This window comes from Macaca nemestrina, chromosome 17 (genome assembly GCF_043159975.1).
Source record: "Macaca nemestrina isolate mMacNem1 chromosome 17, mMacNem.hap1, whole genome shotgun sequence".
NCBI lineage: Eukaryota > Metazoa > Chordata > Mammalia > Primates > Cercopithecidae > Macaca > Macaca nemestrina.
In genome coordinates this window covers 41,442,391-41,465,126 of record NC_092141.1, presented here as the reverse complement: position 1 = coordinate 41,465,126, position 22,736 = coordinate 41,442,391, and the positions used below count along the sequence as shown (strand labels likewise).

Sequence of the window (22,736 nt, the reverse complement as noted above, 5' to 3'; positions counted from 1 at the left end):
ACTTATAAAATGGAAAATCATAATCTAGGCTTGGGTGCTTAACCCTACTTGCAGTTTTAACTACCTCTGTCAATCCAGTTGACAGGGGTCAATCAGATTTATTACATACCAGCATAATGATAGGATGTTACATTTCTGATCAAGTTTTGGATGCACAACTTTTATAGAAATCACCTCAAATATTAATCAAAATGACATACTTCTACATCAGCTATAACCAATACCCATTATCATAGTGATTAAGAGTCTGATTGTTGAGATTAAAATTCTAGTTCTACTACATTTTTGCTGTGATTTTTGAGCAAGTTACTTAACCTCTCTGTGCCTCAGTCTTCTTGTCTGTAGGATTGGGTTTGTCCTGAGGGTTAAATGAATTATTAATAATATGTGTTTGTTCACATATTATTATTCAAAGATTAGTGCCTGGCAAATCCATATTAGCAAAACTGTTTTAAGTTTTCCCAAGTGCACGTAAAATAAAGGGGTAAGTTACATAGCAATTTCATAGATTAAGGTTGTTTTAAATTAAGAGATTCTACTCCCCTGCCCCCAGGAAATAAGTTGTGTGCTTTGAGAAATGCCTTTATAATTTTGTCACTCTTGGCTTATAATCATTTCAGATTTTCAGACATTGGTACATTTATTATGTACATATTGTATACAAGACACTGTAGTAATAGTTGAATATGGAGCCATTCATTTTAACCTCCATCTGTCACCTCCAGCAAATACATGACCTCAGCCAGAGCTTTTGCAGAATTTTCAGAATTTGAAATTGAAGGCATAGAGTCTAACAGGGCTACATTATTGTTTGTAGGACTACTCCTCTGCAATAGAATTGAAACTCGTGGTTTTTTAATAAGTAAATTGAGGGAAGGCACTTAGAATTTCTGCTTTTTTTTTTCCCTAAAGCATTAAGTCTCTTAAGTGTGAGGTTTGAATCTCAAGATAGATTACTGAGGTGAGGCTAACAACTCCTATGTGTAGAGAAGAGAATGCTGCAATTTTTTAATACTTATATTTTTTAGAGATGGGGTCTTGCTATGTTGACCAGACTGTTCTTGAATTTCTGGCCTCAAGCAATCCTCCCATCTTGGCCTCCCAAAGCACTAGGATTATAGGTGTGAGCCACAATGCCCAGCTGAATACTGCAATTTAATTCTACTGTGTGCAAGGTACTCTAGGAGATAAGCTAGGAGGATCCAAAGAACTACAAGATGTGCTCCTTACCTCTCAAAGGGGCGAATCTCAATGAAGACGTGGAGAAAGGTGGAATTTTCTAGGGGGTGATTTAAAGAATAGTTTAAGAAAACAACATCAGGAGGCTGAGACAGGAGGATTGTGTCAGTCCAGGAGTTCAAAGCTGCCATAAGCAGCTTTGATCACACCGCTGTACTCCAGCCTGTATAATAGAGCATGACCCTGTCTCTTAGAAGAAAAAGGAGAGAGAGAGAGAGAGAGAGAGAGAGAGAGGGAGGGAGAGAGAGAGAGAGAGAGAGAGAGAAAGGAAGGAAGGAAAGAAAAGAAAAGAGAAAGGAAAAGAAAGAGAAGATAAAAGCCTTATAAAGTTTAGGTGATTATTTGTCAAGTGATTATATAAATTGTTCTGTAAGTTCAGAAGAGAGAGAGATGCCTTAGATTGACTCCAAAACACCTTATAGAGGAAGAGAGGAGTTGAGCTGAGTTCCAAAGGGTGGGTAAGATTTGTAAAGCTGGACACGTGGCTGGAGAGCATTCCAGGTGGTTTAAGCAGCATGAGCAGGGGTTGGCGGCATGAAAGCTGACTCTGGGTGACAGTGAATAAGCTAAGTTGTTTGGAAGGGAAGGGGTTGGTGTTATGGAGATGTGGGAGGAATCACCAGCTCTCCACATGGCCAGTGGCTAAGGCCCAGGTTTTTAGGTCTACCTTTATACCCAATCTCCACATCATTCAAGATCCTGGGTGTACAGATGTATATGTATTTGTACATATCTCATCTGTGTGTCCTTGATGACTCTGAGAATTGGCTGTGGTTCTCATCATACAGATCAGTGATTATTCGTGACTTACTTATAAATTAAAGTAGTTGGTTCACTGTAGTCATAAACACAGTGCCAGCAAAGGGTAGCACCCTTACCCTCCTCTCAAACTATAAATTCTGGCCCAGACAGAAAGCCGTCCTCTCTTTCCTTTCACTTTGCAGAAGGTGACCAGAAACCCACCACTGCATAATCCAGATGCTATTCTGTGATGCTGAAGTGTTTTTGTCTCCTGGAATATTGGTGGTTGGGCACATGTCTGGTTGTACATAGCTGAAATTGAACGTGTTTGGTCCATTGGTGGATATGGGTATGTGGGTGAAATTCCTATGTGTGCTTATACCTCATGACTCCTGCCCTCCCAAGCTGCAGTTCCTGCTCTTACTCCCCAGTCTGGAATGTCCTGTCCTCCCTTCCCACCTGGCTCTTCTGCAAGGCCTGTTTCCTTCCTTTAAGGCGTGTAATAGTCAAGCACTCAAGGCTGCAGGTGCTTCATGGGTCTGTGTTTTCTCAATAGCAGCACCTAGCGCAATGCTGGGTACAGAGTACCTTCCTTTGTGGCAACTTTTTTTTGAAGAGGGAAAAAAAGTTTCAGTTACTTTTTTTTTTTAAGCTTACGTGGCATTGTCCTTTTAGAATTATCTTCTTCTTTTGCTATTAATCTGGCCTTCTTTTTCCCTCTTGGAGCTAAAGCTTGATTTTTAGACAACTGCCACAATTGACGGAATTTTCTCCTACCATTTTTACTTTAAAAAATTGACCTAGATATGTGTCTGGATGGGGCAAGAGTAAAAGAGTGATGTGGATTAGTGCGAGTTAGGATATCTGAGAAGGAGCTTCAACTTATATTTCTTGCTTTATAACAAAACCTGCTTGTATTGTGAGGGCTCCTTCTTTCCCTCCCAGAAGTCTCTTGTTGGGGGATATTTCTTTTGCCTTTTTGGTGGAGGTGGTGGTGGTAAGTTCCTCATTCCAGTTTCCAAGGATCTCTGCCCAGGAGTAAGACTCCTGTATGAGTCCTGCCTGCTTCCATGGTCAGGAGCAGTTCCTGCCAGCAACCCTGATGACCAGTTGAAGCCCAAACCACAGCATCCCTGTCCTACCATGTTCTGCTTTCTCTGTAGCCACTTCCTTTTTAGATGTGGAGCTCGTTGGTTCCTTTTCTCCTTGCTTGGACCATTCCTATACATGAGTTCTTCCAGCATTAACATCAGCTTTGCATCCTCCCTCTGAAAGTCCTGCCAGGGCAAGCTGCTTGCATCTTCTCAGTGTGCTCCTTACTCTGCACACTCGTCACTCTCAGTTAGCCATGTGCATGAAAGGAAGAATACAGGCTACTGCTCAGGAGTGGACTTGAGCCGTGGACGGTGTCCTTGACAGAAATGCTTTCCATTTTATAGGACAATGAAATATGCGTTAGGCTTCCAGAGGTCCAGTTTCTTAACTTGCTTTGTTATTGGTTCCTGTTTTGAGAATAAAGCATCTATTCAGCCTTATATCTTGGCTTCTCAGAAAGTTAATTTTTCCCCCTCTCTTTTCTTAATGGGTTTTGTCTTCCATAAAAGGAATCATTTGAAGCACTGTGCGTGCCAAAGCTCCATGCAACTCCTCATTTTTAACCTAACACAGCATGTATTTTGTACCTTTGCTTAGGCCTGTGATTTTCAGCCTTGTCACTAGTGACATTTTAGACTTTTGTAGGGGCTGTCCTGTGTGTTGTAGGATGTTTAGCAGCATCTCTGGCCTCTATTCACCAGATGTCAACAACTCCACTCCTCTTTCGTTTATGACAACCAAAAATGTCTCTAGACATTGACACAAGTCCTTGGAGGAGGGGTTGTGTGTGGGTGGGTGTGTTTGTGCTCACACACATGCAATATTGTCCCTAGCTGCGAGCCACTGACCCTTACTGTTTTCACCCCCTGGAATGTCCTCCTTTCATCATCTCTGCCCTCATTCTCTGCCTGCCATACTCTTACTCATCCTTCAAGACTGGATGTGAGAAATCTTTCCCAATCCCCCAAAACAGGTCAATGTCACGTTCTCATGTGCTCTCAGGATACGTGGACGTTTATTCGTAACGGAGAATTTATCATATTCATAGGTTGCTTCCTCATCAACCTATGGAATCATCAAAGGCAGATAGCCTGTTCAGAGGTAGATCCAGGTTTTCTGGTGCTTTGAAACTCATAATGCTTGGGGGCAATCACCTTTAAGAAAAACAATGTAAATCATGAATGCAGAATTAGATGCAAGGCTTTGGAAGGGGAAGGTGCAAGTGAGTGACTGTGAAGCAAACCTACCTTTAATGCTTTTGTGTTTTCTGTGATGCTACAGAATTTGCCCTCCCCCATGTTTAATACATCTTAAAATGAATTAACTGAGTACTCAAATGTTGGCTCATTGTTCTTCAACCAGTGGAATTCTTTCTTTCTTTTTTTTTTTTCTTTCGCATACAATCTTCTCAAAATATTGTACTTTAATAGAACTTAACTGTGTTTTGGGGCAGTGAGTTATAGATTAGAAGAAAGACAGGAAACAGACACACACACACTCACCACACCACCCCTGTATTCTTTCTCTGTGGCTGTTTGGTCGTTTGGAAAATTTGGTGGGACAAAGGGTTTCTCTTGCTTGCCAGGGGAAAAAAAAACCATAGATACCCTGGGTGGTCTTCAAGTAAATGTAAACCTGCCATTGGTTCAGGCCTCTAGTTAGAAATAGCTCTAGTTAGATTTATAGGAGAGGTGAATGGCACACTAAATCTTTTTGGCTTCCATGTGAAATTCTTTGGCAACCTCTTTTGAAGGCCTTTGGAAAAGGACAGTTTGCTCTCTGCCTGTTTTGTACATTGGCTTCATATTGGGACAAAAATGGGAATTTGGGTTTTGGAGCTGCCATTTGGAGTGAATCACCCTGCCGCCTGGTTTCCTTTCCTACTTTGTGACAGAGTTCCGAGACTATTTTTATTCAGGGTCATTTCTTGACCCTGGAGACTTCTGCTGAATTTAGTTCCCAAATAGAGCCAGATGTGGGTGGAATCAAGCACTTAGAAGTTGCTACTGGTTCATTTCCTTGCAGGTTCTGATGGGATCTACTTTTGTTTTTCTTTTTTTTTTAGACAAGGTCTCACTCTGTCACCCAGGCTGGAGTGCGATGGCACAATTATGGTTCACTGCAGCCTTGACTTCCCCAGCTCAAGCAACCCTCCTGCTTCAGCCTTCTGAGTAGCTGGGACACATACCACCAAGCCTAGCTCATCTTTTTTTTTTTTTTTTTTGTATTTGAGAACTACTTTTACATTAAAGAGATACACTTTGGCTTTTTGCTTAACTTTGAGACAAAAATGTTGAATCTGACATAGGTAGAAATGTGTTTACTTAGTGATCTCCGTGTTAGCTCTATGTGGAGAGCTGTTCGTTGACATTCTCACCTAAGTCTGAGTCAGCTAAGCAAAATGGGCACTATCTCTAGGAGAGGTCCCATTTAAAGAGAATTCTTTAATACCCATTTGTGGTGCTGCCACTGGAACTGGTTTGGGTCATTGTATTATTGCCCAGCCACTGCCAAGTCGGGGAACTTTACCGTCAGCAGTGGCTCCAGCTCCACTGGGTTGGTTACCTTTCATGAGCCTCACCGACATGGCCTATAAAAACGCCAACTATATTCATCAATGGGGTCAGAGGGAAACAGCATTTTAAAATATGCATTGTATGTCTCTCCTTTATCATTTATTAGATGCCTTGATTTAGATGACAGTTTTATTTCCTGTAAGAAGCAGGTTTCTTTTAGTTCAACTACAATGTAATTACTGGCTAGATCTCTCTTCTGAGACAGGGCCTCCCTATGTTGCCCAGGCTAGGGTGCAGTGGTACGATCTTGGCTCACTGCAACCTCTGCCTCCCGGGTTCAAGCGATTCTCATGCCTCAGGCTCCCTAATGACTGGGATTACAGGCACGTAGTACCACTCCCAGCTAATTTTTTGTGTGTGTTTTTAGTAGAGATGGGGTTTCGCTCTGTTGGTCAGGCTGGTCTCAAACTCCTGAGCTCAAGTGATCCACCTGCCTCGGCCTTCCAAAGTTCTGAGATTAGAGGCATGAGCCACTGCACCCGGTCAAGATCTCTTGAATAGAACAATGTTTTCCAAACTTGAGTTTTGAGCATTTATGGGAAAAAGAGAAGCAAAAGTATGCTTCCAATAGGGAGTCACAGAAAGAGCACAGGCTCTGAGACTAAGTGACCAAGTTCAAATCGCAGCTTCACTTTTATTCCTGTTAGCATGGGCTTCCCTAAGCCTCATTTCCTTCTATGTAAAATGATCACCTTTCAGGGTTATTGAGATGAAATCACATGTGCAGCAAGTGCCTTGTATAGAATTCTCACTCAGCTAATGCTGACTCTCCCTGAATCCTTCCCAAATGGCCTCACCTCCCTACCCTGACCCCATAACTGCTAGAGAACTAGATATTTTCATGTCTTCCGTGTCATTTCTTCCTCCCTCATTAAGACAAATTTGTTTGTTTTGATTTTGTTTGCGGGGGGCAAGGATGAAACTTTGCAATGGCGCAAACTAGGGAATTCACATTACCTAGCAGAGAGTGCAAGAACACCGGAAATAGACAAATCTGGACCTTAATCTTGTCTTTGTTCATCTGCTACCACCTGTGTGACCTTGGACAAGTGACTTAGCTTTTTTGAGCCTCAGTTTTTTCATCTCTAAAGATGATGTGTTCTTGTGAAATTATAGCACATTTAAAACATGTGTCAAATACCTATGGTGGTGGCTGAAGCATAGTAGATACTCAGTAGGTGCCCCCTGTCTCTGCTCCATTCCCTGGTCCAGCCCTGTGCACCAAAAATGCCCTTGCTATTCCCAATTCGCTCTGTAACTACCACCCTATGCATTCTCATAATCACGTTCCCTCCAGGTATCACTATTTAATTTCTGGAAATTGTTTTAACAAACTCTTTGGAAAATGAAATCTATTCATATTTAAGAGATTTCTAAACTATTTTATTCTGCATGTCACTGTTCTCAGCCTTCACGAAGGTTTGTAACATTTAGGCACTATTGCCAGGTAACAGACTTTAAGTCTAGAGTTGTTTTTTTTTTTTAAATCTGTAACTAATTTCTTCATTCATCTCTAGACCCTCTATATGTTATTTTTGTGTTATTATTTGTGTTATTATATGTGTTTCATATAATCTCCTGGTATTAAAGCTAGCAACTACTTGAATTCTTTTTTTTTTTTTTTGAGATGGAGTCTTGCTCTGTCACCCAGGCTGGAGTGCAGTGGTGCGATCTTGGCTCACTGCAACCTCCATCTCCTGGGTTCAAGCAATTCTCCTACCTCAGCCTCCCAAGTAGCTGGGATTACAGGCACCTGCCACCTATGCCCAGCTGATTTTTGCATTTTTAGTAGAGACAGGATTTCACCACGTTGGCCAGGCTGGTCTCCAAATTCTGACCTCAGGTGATCCGCCCGCCTTATCCTCCCAAAGTGTTGGGATTACAGGCATGAGTCACCGTGCCTGGCCAACTACTTGAATTCTTAAAGTGTGCTTAGTGCCGGGTTGGGTACTTTGGTGGGGGTTACTTTTAATAAAGTTACTCTTTGAGAGATAATTTAATTGGGAGTAAGAGATACATTAATAAATGGATCAATATAAAGTGAAATATGATTGAGCTCAAATGAATAGCACAGACAAGTCTTTTTTTTTTTTTTTTTTTTTTGAGACAGTCTCACACTGTCACCTGGGCTGGAGTGCAGTGGCACAATCTCAGCTTACTGCAACCTCTGCCTCCTGCGTTCAAGCAATTCTCCTGCCTCAGCCTCCCGAGTAGCTGGGATTACAGGCACCCACCACCACAGTCAGCTAATTTTTGTATTTTTAATAGAGATGGGGTTTCACCATGTTGGCCAGGCTGGTCTCAAACACCTGACCTCATGATTCACCCGTCAGCCTCCCAAGACAATCCATTCTTTTAAGGGCTTCCTACAGAGAAGGAATCATATCACATTTTTAGAAAAGAGAACTGATGACAATATAATTAAGAGCTGTATGTATGTACTATATTAGGAGGGAATTCGGGAAAAGAAAAAATGGCATTGGGAGTAGGTAAAAAATGCCCTATGGAAGAGGTAGAATGTCAGCAGACCCTTGTTGAAGTATTTGGAAACAGCCCTTTCTCCCCCTGCCCTATGGCCTGAGCCATCCTGGCCTTCTTTTCTTCTCTCTCCACTCACTTTAAGCATGCGTGGGCTGGCTGTGCTGCTAGCCAGCCTCCATTGCTCAAAAATATTTTCCCCCACATTGTCTGCACTTCTTTCATTCTTGTCTTATGCTGCCCCAAATTCTCCCAACTAGAGATTGAGTTAGGTTGATAAGAATCCTCTTAGAAAGTCAAATACTTCTAATGCAGCACAAGTACATTAGTGTAAATCTGCTCAGTCTGGTTAATTTCTTTCTCATGCCTCAGTGGCATCAGTTAGAATAAGGAATAGAGAATTTCATTTTTGAGAAATAATTTTACAGTATGTTACTGTTCAGGGATATGGCAGACCTGGGATAGAGAACTGAACCCTTGTGGGAAGGGATGAGCAGCATATAGTATAAGGTTAGTTCATTCTTGGGGAGGCAGGTCCTGATGACAGAGAGGGGAGGGTACCTGATGAAAACTTCGCTCAATTAAAAATTGTGTCTGTGGTTTATCTTTGGATCTAGAAGAGGAAGAGGAGTTATTTTTTCTTTTATTTTATGCTCAATTACAGAACTTACAAGACTCAGCACTCAGTGTGTGTGGTGAATACTGTGGCCTTAACATTTGGGTTAAGGGGACATTAGTGAGGAGCCAGGTGCAATGACCCACACCTGTGGTCCCAGCTACTGGGAAGGCTGAGGCAGGAGGATTGCTCAAGCCCATGGATTTGACACTGTGATCACACCTGTGAATAGCCACTGCACTCCAGCCTGGGCAATATAGTGATACTTCGTCTGTAAAAACATAAAAATAAAAAGAGAGACACTAGTGAGCCAGACTATGACTCTAATCATGGCTTTCAGCATTTCTTATTGAAATAGAATGGTCTGCTTTTGGAAAGCAGATCATTTTTTAAGAGAAGGGTTCCAGTAAGTGACTTCAGTTGATGGAGAAGGGAATCGAGAACATCTGCTAGTTCCTCTTGGTATTTTGTCCACCTTCCAGGCTCCTCATTGTCCTAGCCTTGTTCCTGAAGATATCCCAGTTTGTATTCCAGGCACAGCTGCTCACATATGACTAGTTACAGTTATCCCAGAATGGGATTGCCTTTATTTTCCTACATTTCTGCTCCTTGATACACAATATAGAAATGGATTTCACTTTAATGAGTTTAAAGCATTAACTCTAGTAAAGCCATTTTGCTTTAATAAAAATATTGTTTACTCCTGAACATAGATTTTTCAGAAAGAGCCACAGGCCAGTTCAGGGTTCTAAAAGAACCTCCAGGAATAGATGGATAAACACACTGGGGAACAAACACAGCTTTCCTTTTATTCCTCCTCTCCTCATGTCTCTCACAGTTATATTGTTAAGTCTTGGGAAAAAACCCATTACCACTTACTGTATATTCACAAGGTTCACATATGCAGTAGAAGCAAATGAATTTATCAAAAAAAAAAAAAATGGCTTCATCTAAAACAATGAAGCAAACAAATTTCGCCTCTGACCACAAAGTCGTCTTTGAGTAACTTGTACAATAGAGGACCATCTGTAGCGACGTCGGGTGATCCCAAATGGTTCTAGCTCAGACTGTTGCTTGGAGTCCAATATAAAGTCAAGATAAATTTTATAGTCAATTAAAAAAAAGTCAAACCCCATGGAAAAAAACCCAACAACGTATTTGTTTTGCATAAACCCCATCATTAGTCATATTTCAGCTTTGGGTTTTACAGATATTTAGGTCATTTTAAGTTTATTATAAGAATAGTCCTTGATATTGAGGTTGAGTTAACCTGATTCTACCATCTTATCCCATGTTCCTTCTGATTAAGACAAAAACCTATAAATGACTCAAAAAATCTCTAGAATAGTTTAAATGTCAGTGAGTACAACTATTTTTTTTTGTATTGCATTCAACCTTTCCTATCAGTTTATATTTATGTCCTACCTCTACACTCAAAGTCCTAAGGGCAAGACAAAGTCTTATCTCCCAAGGCTTATTCTGAGGCCTTAAGGACAAAATATTTTCACCTCTATCACGGAATAAACAAATAAATGCATAGTACTTCTGCATCTTTGATTCTTGGCTGAACTATGCATTTACTATATTTTATGTATGCTTTTTAATGCATTCTATTTTATGTGTTTATATAATCTGATTTTTCTGTAGTAACTTCAGTTTTTGGTAATACAGGAAAAATGAAATTACAGTTACTCTTGGAAAAAACCACTAAAATAGATTTTGGGCCTTTGTGAAATGGTAGACGTTTCTCTCCTTTTTTTTTTTTTTTTTTTTTCTTCCTCATTTGTAGAACTCAGACATGTGAAGCTTGACATGATACAACAAAGCAGGAAACATTAGTGGCACTGTAATCTTGAGCAGTCTCATGTTGTTGCTTGCCTTAGTCAGTTAACTACATTTTACCATACTACCAAACTTTTCACAACATTGTGATGCCTTTATATAGCTTTGTGTTATTAGTTGAGTGTTTCTAAGGGACATGCTTTTACACAGCAAATCCAGGGACTAAGCTTGTTTAGATTGGTGCTTTTAAAAAAAAATCTGTATTCTGTGGTGTCCTGGGTCATGGAGGTGCCTGAGGAGCAGTCTTGGATTACAGGTAGAGGTGGAGTAGGGCTTCAGGCCCTGGCACTCTGGTGCTTTTAACAGAGCAGCTCTGCTCCTGCACAGTGGGGTTCCAAGGAATATGTCATTTGGGAAAAAATGCTATCACATTGGAAAAACAGCTTGCAAACAACTGTTTTAGATGATTTTTTTTCCAGAAGGCTTTTATCCTTGGAAACACCAAAAAAAAAAAAAAAAAAAAAAAAAAAAAAAAAAAAGGAAGAAAGAAATGCTTGTAACCAAAATTACTTTAAAAGTGGCAATGTGGTATAAAATAATGAGCAAAGGAAATATTTCAGTTATTCAAAGTTAGACATCACTATGGCTACTTTCTGCGGTACAACTTTAAAAATCTACCTCAGTTCTCTGAGCCTTTAATGGCCCAGTCGTCTTCAAATGAGACTGATTCCTACACTACAAGGTTATTACATCAAATGAGATAATAGCTGGGTTGTTTATTGTTCTTTACACATAGAGGGCACTCAGATGTTCGTGCCTTCTCATTTTTGCTTCCTTAAGCAGAATATAAAGAATGTGATTTAATTCTTTTTCTTAATGACTTAGATAATCATGACTGTAGTTATAAAAAGTTGTTTTCATGTCTTTGGTATTTATTGTCATATTTGTAATGTTTTGTTCCACACTAAGTTGATCTAAATTAACTTTTAAAAATACATGGTTCAGTTTCTGTCGTTGCTTTCTGTGTGCCTCTCCGTGAATTCCCTTCCCCCTCTTAATTTACAAAGGTAATCTGCTCTGAGTTTTGGCTGTCAGCGGAGCTCATTAGAAGGGTGTATAAAAAAGGAGTTAATATGTTCTAATGAAGACTGAGGGGTTATCTTGGCTGTATCAGTCGTAGGGCAAGAGTTTTAAGACGTCTGTTTTTTATCTTCTCTGCTGAGAGGTATTTTTTATTGCTTTGCTGTGTTTGGCTGGAAAGGCAAGTAGGCCAAGCTGAGTCCTAAGTAGGTAAGGTGCTACTCTAAAACATATTACTGCCCTTGGTATTTGAATTATTTGTGTGGTTGAACAAACCAAACATGATGAGTGGATTTTTCCACACTGTGTGCAATTTATGACTGCTTGTTGACTTGCGGTAGGCAGCTGCTATTGGCAGAATCTGTTACTGTTTGCATCTCTACCTCTCAGGTTCCTATTTTATCTGAAACACTTACTGGAAAGTAACCTCTTCTCCAGCTTCTTGATTTATCCTAGACTGGGGTTCCCAAATCCAGCCTTGTGTCACGATCACCCAGCTTTTAAAACACGCAGATTCCCTGGACTCCATCTCCTGGAGATGGTGATGTATTAAGCCTCCGTAGTGCCCAGGTGAGTCTCATATGCAGCCAGGCTCGGAGCCCCTGTCCTTGGCTAATGTTTTTTGCTCCACAGTTGTGTTCTGTTAAAACTGCTATGACTGTAATGTGAGCTGACTGACATATTAACAAATGTGTTACAACTTATCCAGATAATCAGTGTTCTCAGTTCTGTTTTGATTATTAAATCAATTTAATCATTTGATAATCACACTTTATTCTTTATCCTTATAACGAGTTTTCCATTTTTTCACCTGATGGTTATGGTTGTCCACTTTTAGCATACTATGTATGTATTTTCTGTCCTCAGATTCTCCATACAAAAATATATAATCCCACCCTCCTTGTTAATACCTTGATTTATTTCCTGTACAATCTTTTCTAGACATATAAAAATGTACATATTCAAAAATTTGGAATCTTCCTGCTTATACAACATATAGCTTTGTAAACTGTTTTTTCACACAGCATAGTATCTTAAATGTTTTTCCATGCCATTAAGATGCCTTTGAAAGTATGATGGCAACCACGTTGTCTTTATTCTTTTCTGGATATGCAGGAGCAACCCAGACAGACATGGTTCTTGTTCTCATGGAGCTGATAAACCAGCAAGGGGAACATACTAAACCAGTAAACAAACAAAAGGATAACTACAAGTAGTAATAAGTGCTATGAAGAGAAAGAGCAGAGTTCCCATAGGGGAAATGGAAGTGACGTGTCCAAGTTCGTAGGTGTGTCACAGGGAGGGCACTTTATGGGGAAGATAGCTTTAAGCAAGATCAGAAGGCTGCAGAATGTGTGAGTGTTGGGGGAGAGGTTAGGGGCAGGGGAACACTCAGGGAGGAGAGAGAGAGAAGACAAAGAGACATACTTTTATTGATTATTTATTTATTGAGACAAGGTCTGACTCTGTTGCCCAGGCTGGAGTGCAGTGGCACAATCTCAGCTCACTGCAACCTCCACCTCCTGGGCTCAAGCTAGTCTCCTACCTCAGCCTCCCAAGTAGCTGGGACTACAGGCATGTACCACCATGCCCAGCTAATTTTTGTATTTTTTGTAGAGACGGGGTTTCACGATGTTGCCCAGGCTGGTCTCAAACTTATGAGCTCAAGTGATCCACACCTGCCTTGGCCTCCCAGTGTTGGAATTACAGGTGTGAGCCATGGCATCTGGCCGAGACATATTTTTAGATAGACTCAATCAGTTTCTGAAACTGAAAGGCATCCAGTGAGGCTAGAGTCTTTGGGCCGAGTAAGGCAGGCAAAGTAGGGGCAGGTGAAGATGGAGCACTCATCAGGGACCACACTTTGCCGAAGGGGCTTGGGACATAAAATCCCAAGATTCAAAACTTAAGTATGTTGGGGAGCAATTGAAGGGCTTTACATCATGGTGACAGCACATTTATAACTATCTGGGCTTTCTTTCATTTAGCTCCTATAATCTCTCTGGTCTGGGAGATGGCTGAATGTTTATTTTTTGTCACATTCGTGAATTGGGTGCAGATTTGGCAATTGCTTTCTACACATTTCCTCTACTAAGAGTAAACACAAATACAGCCCAGACTTGATCTCTATAGTGTAATAGAGCTGTTTCTTGGAGTGAGTAGCCCAAGGGCAGTGTTTTGTTGATTTGAAATAAGTAAATCTTGATAATGACTAATGGGCTACCACTGATTTGGGGGGATTTACTTTTCTTGATTTTATGCTTCAAGCCAGAGAGAAATTCTGAGCCATGAATTCTCTGATGAAGTCTCTTGAGTCATATAATTTTAATGCCAGAAGGGAATCTTGAGGTTCCTCACTGTTGTATAGATGCATGAAGTTAGAAACATAGAAAGTCAGGACTTTTTACTAGTCTAGTGGCACATTTACTATGGGGGCAAAAGTCTCCTGTCTCCTAGCTTTGTGTTTATTATTCTGTTTTTGCCCTATTCCTGGCTCTGTTGCTTTGCAGTCAAGTAACAACTCTTCAGTTTCCTTTATTATTCTCACTTAAAAGACCTGAACAAGTTGAAACAATGGAAAAGCTAACAATGTAAATAATAAGTAAACCTCTAGTTCTCTATTGAAGGGCAACACTTTAACAATACAAATATAAAATAACATTGTTGTAGGTGTGAGAAAGGTGGACGTCTTAGTAGTCTATGTTATGTGTCACCATTGACTTGGGCTGTGTCAGAGGAAATACAGGGACTTGGAAGTTCCCTAGCTTATCACACCTCTCCTGGAGGGTTGTGTGATTGCTGGCTTCACTCTGTATCAGTCAGAATGCTGTTGGGGGCAGCTAAAAAGAAAACCGGACCAAACTGGCTTAAACAGAAAAGAAACATGTTATCTCACACAACAAGAAACATGTTATCTCACACAACTGGCCAGTCCCTAAGAACTCTGCCTCCACTTGTCTGTGATCCCTTTGGTCCTGCCCTTCTTGTTGTGCTGGTTTCATCCTCAGCTGGTGGAAGGTCGTTGCAACAGTTCTATGCATCCCACCCAGGCACAGTAATGTCCTGAGGAAGGAGAGTGAGCTGTGTGCTTGTGTTGTGCTCCTTGCTTAGGAAGGCCCCCAGAAGACTTCCTTACATGTCTCATTAGTTAGCATTTGGTCACATGCCCATTATTAAACCTGTCACTGGTAAGAGGAATGTGGTTATCATGATTGAATAGTCAGGCGCTGATGGTAGATTTCACATTTCCTGCAGCATATAGCTCTATGGAAGGGAGTGGATACCTGAACAAAATCAGGCTTCTTTAGGAAAGAAGGAATTTTAGGGGCAGGATAGGATAGTGGATAGGCAACCAAAAGTGTTTCCTCTACAGTTTTACAAGCTATGTAGACAGAATAGGATTTATTCAGAAAAGAATGCTCAATATGATGAGGGTACTTGAAAATACGTCGTTTAAGGAATGACTGAAGGAACAAGACAAGATGTGAACACCAACCTCAAATACTTGCATATGAATTGATTATGTTTATTATGGGAGACCCCAAAAGACAGAATTCATGCCAGTGGGTAAAAGTGAAGAGATGTAGATTTATCTTTCTGCTCCTTTTCTTCCTCCTCTTCTCTTCCTCCTGAAGAATTTGGTCCTAAAGCCATTGGGTTGGGGCACAGCATGGTAGGCATCCATCCCAGGGGAAGGGGAGCCACAGGGGCCCAGATTAGAGTTTGGAGCCAAGTTGAGTAAAGAGGGGGCCAATGCATGAGGACCTGAGTATGGAGAAAGAGCATCTGTGCTGGCATGGTCTTGGTGACAGCAGTGGGAGATAAGTGATAAACAGGGAGATTGACAAATAAGTAAATATGTTAAGGATAATGGAGTCAGGTTTCTCATGGTCATGAAAGAGAGCTCCAAATATGGAAAGGGGATAAGTACAATCAACCTTTTGTAGCTAGATTGGAATCAGAAGTTTTCAATATACAGCTAGACAGAGGAGTAAATATAAATGTGAATGTGTATCCACGTATATCCATACATCATATATTCCCAATCTCTGTCCATTGTGAGGACCTGGGAGCAGTGATACCTTAATATAATAGCAATGGTTACACCTAGTACCATCCTCCACTGAAAGAAATCAGGGCTCTGTGGAGAAATGGATAATTCCAGGGTTGTGGCAGAGTAAATATTAATACAAGGTGAGCCGGGGGGATCTTGTATCAGAAATCTAGGAAATCCTCAAAGAATGATGAAAAATGTAAAACAGATTCAGAAAGTAGCTTAAGTGAGTACCCACTAGCTAAATCTGGGTCAGTTTAATCATCAAAGTGAAATCGGAAACCATGAGTCCATACTTAACATGAAGTAATAAATAACTTTTGAAGTTTGATGAGGAATGGGATATTTACTTAGTATCTCCCTACAAAATGTTCAATTAATTAATATCAAAGAAAAAAAGATTATTGTTACAGTGGAGAAGCCTGACAGATGCTACCTTAATGAAGTGATCAAAATGAACAATATCAGAAACGGGACAGATCAGAATCATGTACCATGTGATCAGGTGCAATGAGAAAAACACAGCATTACTTCCTCTGTGACATTCCTGCTAAAGATGCATAACCTGAATCTAATCAGAGGAAACACCTAGCAAGCTCAAATTGAAGGCCAGTCTTTAAGTAGCCTGTAACCTTCAAAAATGTTAAATTCCAAGAAAGACTGAGGAAGTATTCTAGAAGCAATAAGAATAACAAGACATAACAACTAAAGGTGAAGCATGATGTTGAACTGTATCCTTTTGCTATAAGGGACATTTATTGGGGCATTTGGTAGAGTTTGAATGGGGTTCAAGAATTAAATCTTAGCAGTATATCATGTGTTAATCTCCTGGTATTGATAGTTGTATTATGGAACTGCTACTTAGACATCAAATGGTTCCCAAAGAAGGTAATGAGTTTCTGGTCATGTGAACTTACTGAAACTGGAGTTAAAAATTCACTCATTAGGTTCTTGTAAAGAGATGTTGTGCATCTGGAATATTGTTCTACATGGCTTCTAAAGTCATATATTCTAAGATTCCAGTTGTCTAAATGGATATTTTAAAGTAATAGTTGAAAATATTAAATGATGTTATGCCTTCAGTTATTGCAAATTAACAATTAACAAATTACCAATCAACAGGTATTACTTAAAGCTTTTTGCTAGAAACTGTGTATACTGAGGACTACATATAATTCATTCCAAGAATAATGATGTAATTGGAGATAAATAGAATGAAAAGATATGTAACCCCCAAAAGTAGCATATAATAAATGATTAGTACCAATATTCTACAGTTCACATGTGGAGGAAATTTCTGAGGAGTCTGAGCTTTGGTGGCTAAGGAAGCCCTTTATCGATTAAGGGATTGGGCTAAATGCTGGAATGTGAATAAGACTTAGCTATGCATGAAGTAAGAATGGCAAGGGAGAGCATTCCATGCAGGGGTGCCTCTGTGAATGGTGTGACATGTTCCGGGACAGTGAGAAGACCAGTCTGACAGGGTTAAAGGATTCTTCTTTTTTTTTTTTTTTTTTGAGATGGAGTCTTACTCTGGCACCCAGGCTGGAGTGCAGTGGTGCAGTTTTGGCTCACTACAAGCTCCGCCTCCTGGGTTCACGCCATTCCCCTGCCTCAGCCTCCCGAGTAGCTGGGACTACAGGCTCCCACCACCACACCTGGCTAATTTGTTATATTTTTAGTAGAGACGGGATTTCACCGTGTTAGCTAGGATGGTCTCGATCTCCTGACCTCATGATCTGCCCACCTCGTCCTCCCAAAGTGCTGGGATTATAGATTCCATAAAATGGAAAATGGGAAGGAAACTAATTATTGGGACAGCTACAAGGCATCATCAGGTGCAGCGTTAGGTGGTTTTCACTCATTAACCTCTTATTATCTATTCAACCCCACAAGATAGGTGTTATACAGGTGTGAAACGTGTTTACAGAGAGAGAAGATGGCTTTGTCAAAGTCACATAACTAATTAAAAAGCAGTTTGAATTTGAAGCCAGACTGACAGGACTTCAAAGTGCTTGACCTTTCTGCTACCCCTGCTTGATACATATGGAAAGGAATAGAGAGCAGTGATATAGACTTGGGGGGAGGGGATGACTATATGTGTAGAATATTGAGAAGAATATTGGAAAAAGGAGGATGTTTCCCAATACTTGTTCTCATGTTGAGATTGAAGTGCTCATAGAACATGACTCTGAGATTTAGATGATCAAAAATGAGCATAAAATGTAAGAAAAGGGCCAAGGATTGAACCTTCAAAGAGATCTATATTTAAGGGACAGTCAGAATAATAAGGATCCTAAGAGGAGTCTGAAGAGGAGTGTCCATGGAGGTTGGAAGAAAACAGGAAAGTATGATATCACAGAAGTTGAGAAGAGAGGGGTCAGCAAAGTTGCACACTTGAGAAACACCAAGGAAGAGAAAGATGAAGAGGTGTCCATTAAGTACAGCATCCAAGAGGGCATTGATGACTTTCATTAAGGTCGTCTCAGTGGAGGGGTAGAGGTGGAAAATAGTTTGTAGTGGGTTAAACAGTCAGTAGGGGTGAAGAACTAGAGACTGAGTGGTGATACTGCTTTCAAGAAGTGTGTTTTAAAGGAAAGGAGAGAAGACCATAGCTATAGGTTTTTGTTTTTCTGCTACTTTTTAAGTCAAGAGAGTTGAGTGTGAATAAGTAATGATGGGAAGGAGGCAGTCGACAGAGAAAGACATTTGAGAGGACAGAGAGTCTTCTGCAAAGGATGAGATATCTGAGGAGATGTGAAGTGCTGGAATCTGGAGCAGCAGACATGAAGAGGATGAAGGCTCCTATGCTTTTTGCTGAAATTGCCCATGTCTCTCCCTCATACAATAGAAGTCTTTGTGTTCCCAGGAAGGGTGGTCTCACTGACCATAGTGTAGCTGCTGTGTGGTCTACACCATTTCAAAAAGAAAAAAAAAAAATCATCCAAGAATAGCATCTGCATGCACATTCTGATTGATGGCAACTAAGATACATTTTGTTTAAAGCTGCAAAATTCGGTACCGTCATTATAATGCTGTCATTCTGAAATACCTTCCTTAAAAATGAGAGTAAAAGGAGAACAAGAGAATAAGAATGAATATACTCTCAGCTAATGAAAGCTAGCCCTACAGACTATCATAGCATGGATCCATGAGTTAGCGCCTCAGACAGCCTCATCCAAAGAGCTCTGCGCTGTGCGTTCCAGAGATGAGTATGTTTCACGACATGTATTGTTTACTCTGTTGTGACCTCTTTCTCTCAATTTATTTTGGGTTCTGCAGACCTATTTTGATCTGTAATAGTTGCCAAAGATTTTAAGTGAATGAATGATATTAGGCATGCAAGAAGTAATACTAGACCTGCAGCTACTGCAGTGTAGAAATAAAGGGGGAAATTATTATGTTAGATGTTAAAATGCAATAGGAGTAGGAGTCGAAACCTGGGAAAAAACAAAGGTGACCGTCAACTGTGGGATGGAAAAATAAATTGTATTCATACAATAGAATGCTAGATGACAACAAAATTGAATGAATTACAGCTACATACATCAGCATGAATTAATCTCACAATCATAACATTGAGCAAAAGAAGCCAGACACAAAACAATACCGACTCTATGCTTCCATTTATATAGAATTCAAAAACAAGCAACACTAATCTATGCTGTAAGAAGTCAGGATCATGGTTATTTTTGGAGAAGACAGAGGGGACAGTAATTAGGAGGAGACTAAAGGAGGGTATCTGGGGGTGCAGGGAACAAATCTTCTTGGCACAGGCAGTGGTTATATATACTAAAGATGTGTATATTCTTATGTATGATGGTTGTACTTCAGTAAAAATGTGTTTTTTAAAAAGGCCACAAGGAGCCCTCAAGGAAATCATTGAGGAAACAGTATAAAAATCAGCAAGCAATTAAGGGTTTGTAGCAATCCTTTGACCTTATACATGGCATCATAAACCTCATTGCAGCCAATGGGGAAGAACAAACAATTTTATTGTTAGTTGAAGGTGTATGTCATGACTTCCTTGGATTTGCAGAGACTGCAAGAGTAACCGCCAAATATGGGATGTGTGCATGAGTGTGTGAGTGAAGCTACACTCGCACATGTACACATATACATTTGTATATCATATGTTGGCATCTTCATAGGGACCACAGTACAGCAACTCAATAAAGCGTGCAGATTCAGCCAGTGCCCTCATTCCAGAAAACTCTACTTACAGCTCTCTACTTTCAATTCATGTATTCTGTAGCTATAGTTACGGACTTTATTGTGCCTATTCAACCTTTACCCTGTGTTTATTACGTGTCAAATCACTTTCTGATTTTATTTTGAGTTTCAGATGCCTTTCAAGAATTGCACATTTATGGGATGTTTTTACTCCCATAAATGTTTTTACTGTGTTAACCTGGCCCAGTTGGTCTGTGTACAGGGAGTACAAACTAATTCTGATGTTAGTTTGTCAAATAAAATTAAATCTGTTACCACTGCATAAAGTGTATAATGTATCCCAAAGTGAAGCAAGAATTATTTCTTGATTATTTGTTGTTTGCCATTGGCTTCACCAATGATTTCCCCCTTTAGCCCAGAAAAAAACTGAAGTTGATTCCTTTAGATGTGCAAGCTTTTCACATTCAGGTTTATTTCAGGTGGAACTTTGCCTTTCTTGGAGGACGGTGACTCACTTGTGAGGAATTTTGAATGGCTAAGTAAGGAAGAGATCTGTTTTTCAGAGTTTCATAAATTTTTACTAGTCTACTCTGCCAGGATCCATTTTTATTCCTTCATATAAGCTCTTATGAGTTAGATCTTAATGATGATTCTGATTAATAAGCTAAAATTCCCCAGGATTACCTATTGCCTATGCTTACAATTAATGTAAAAGAAATTTTCCATGGAGTAAAAAGGTTATTTTATTTTTCTTTAGTTTGGACTGATTCCAGTATGCTGAAATTGTTGATATTGCTAGTAAAAAGAGTATTTGCATTTTCGTTCTATTTTTAGGAAACTAACATAATTTTTGCCTATATTTGAAATCAGTGGCTATGAAAGGTAACTTTCAAGTGTATACCTAAGAGGAACTAAGAGGTTGGGGGAACATTCTAATAATTAAGTTTAAAATGTGCATACTTTAAATATCACTGCGAGACAGTTATTTGAACCTGAAGCAGGTACCATGCTTCATAATGTTGAATTTACTGTTTGTTTCAATAATTTATTGACAAATTTATTGGGTAAATTTGCCATCTTGCATATATTGATTCTAGAGCATTGGTTCAGATGTGTGGAAAAAAAGATCCGTAATTTGTTAATCCATCATGTACTTTTTGTTTGTGAGCCAAATCATTCATTTAAGCAATTAGCAGTTAATTATCCATCAACTGTATGCTAGGTTTTTAGAGATACAAAAATGAATAGAATCCTTTCCTTGTCCCTGTGTAATCCAGGTCTATAGGGAAAGACAGACATAGAAATAATTACAGCAGTGTAATCCATGCTATGATGGAGATATGGATGACATGCCCCAGGAACTCAGAGGAGGATGCATCCAACTATTTCTGGGAGGTAAAGGGAAGCATCAAAGGAGATGTTTGAACTAAAGGGTGAGCAGGAAGTTGACAAGTTGGCCATAGAATAAGAATTCATCAAATCCCATGCTAAAGAGTTTTTATTTTATTATGGGGTGATGGGGAGCCATTGAAGGATTTTAATTAGGGAAATGACTTGATCAGACTTACATTTTAGAAGACTGTGGTGTTAATGAAGGAGATATATATATATAATCACATGACTGAAGCTGGAAGTAGAGAGAACATTTAGGAAATTGTTGAAAGAGTCCAAGTGAGACTAGTGAGAAAGTGGGAAGAGAGACACAGAAGCATGGTTTTCATATCTATTGAGAAGGTAGAATTGATCGGCTTTCATATTTGATTTCTAGTCTGGTTCACCTACTTACCTAAAGTAGGAGTTTGGGGTTGATGGTGCTGTTTACAAAGAGTAGAGATGCAAGAGGAAAGAAAACTTGGAGTGTGGGTTAGAAGGTAAGATAACAGGCAGAGGCTATTGTTCTTGTGAGCCATCACACGGAATTGTCTAGTAGCCAGATGGAAGTACTGTACTGTACAGTTTTGAAGCACAGTAGAGTGGTGTGTAGTCGGGACATAGGTGTTAGAGTCATCTGTATATGATGACATTTGACGCTTTTCAAATATACGAGATTACCTTATTAGATAGAGAATGTATACAGTGAGAAGTGAAGGTAAATACTATCTTTCAAAAAAAGATCTTTTGGACCTCTGATTTGTTTCTCAAAATTGTTTCTTTTTTTAATCTAAATCTATAAATACATGATTCTTGTAGAAAAATTGAAAAATATAGAAATATATAAAGACAATAAGATAATAATATTCACCCATAATTCAATTCTCATTCCCCAAGAAAATCACTGTTAGGAAAAAACTATGCCTGTATTTGCCACATAGTTGAGATGACACTCTACAGACAATTTTGCACCCTGTTTACCATTAATTCAAGCATAATATCATATTAGTATTATAAATAATACATCTGTACAAAAATTGTTTCTCTAAGATCACAATGCTTCTTGGTATGGATTCCTAGAAGTAGAAGAACTTGGCTACAAGACATAAACAAATGTAAAACTTTACATTTTGTTTGGGCGCAGTGGCTCACGCCTGTAATGCCAGGAATTTGGGAGGCCGAGGTGGGTGGATCACCTGAGGTTAGGAGTTTGAGACCAGCCTGGTCAACATGGTGAAACCCCATCTCTACCAAAATATACAAAAACTAGCCGGGTGTGGTAGCGTGTGCCCATGGTCCCAGCTACTGGGGAGACTGAGTTGAGAGAATCGCTGGAACCTGGGAGGCAGAGGTTGCAGTGAACTGAGATCACACCAGCCTGGGTAACAGAGTGAGACCCTGTCTCAAAAAACAACCAAACAAAAAAGCTTTACATTTCATCAAGTGTTTTTCAAAATGGTCATATCAATTTCTACTTCCGCTGGCGGACAGTTCTAACATTGGAAGATTTTAGGGGAAGAAGAGTCAATAA

The 22,736-nt window shown here is 39.8% G+C and overlaps 1 protein-coding gene across 5 annotated transcripts in view; it reads left to right on the top strand.

Moving 5' to 3' along the window:
- Nucleotides 1-22,736, top strand: part of LOC105485184 (myosin ID) — a 378,692-nt gene that overhangs the window by 1,132 nt on the left and 354,824 nt on the right. The window contains exon 1 of one of the 5 annotated variants that reach the window (XM_071082693.1): nt 11,446-12,177. The exons of the other annotated variants lie outside the window; for them this stretch is intronic. The gene's annotated coding sequence lies outside the window, so the exon portion shown is untranslated. Of the gene's footprint in view, nt 1-11,445; nt 12,178-22,736 lie in introns of those variants that run through there. 5 annotated transcript variants of the gene reach the window in all.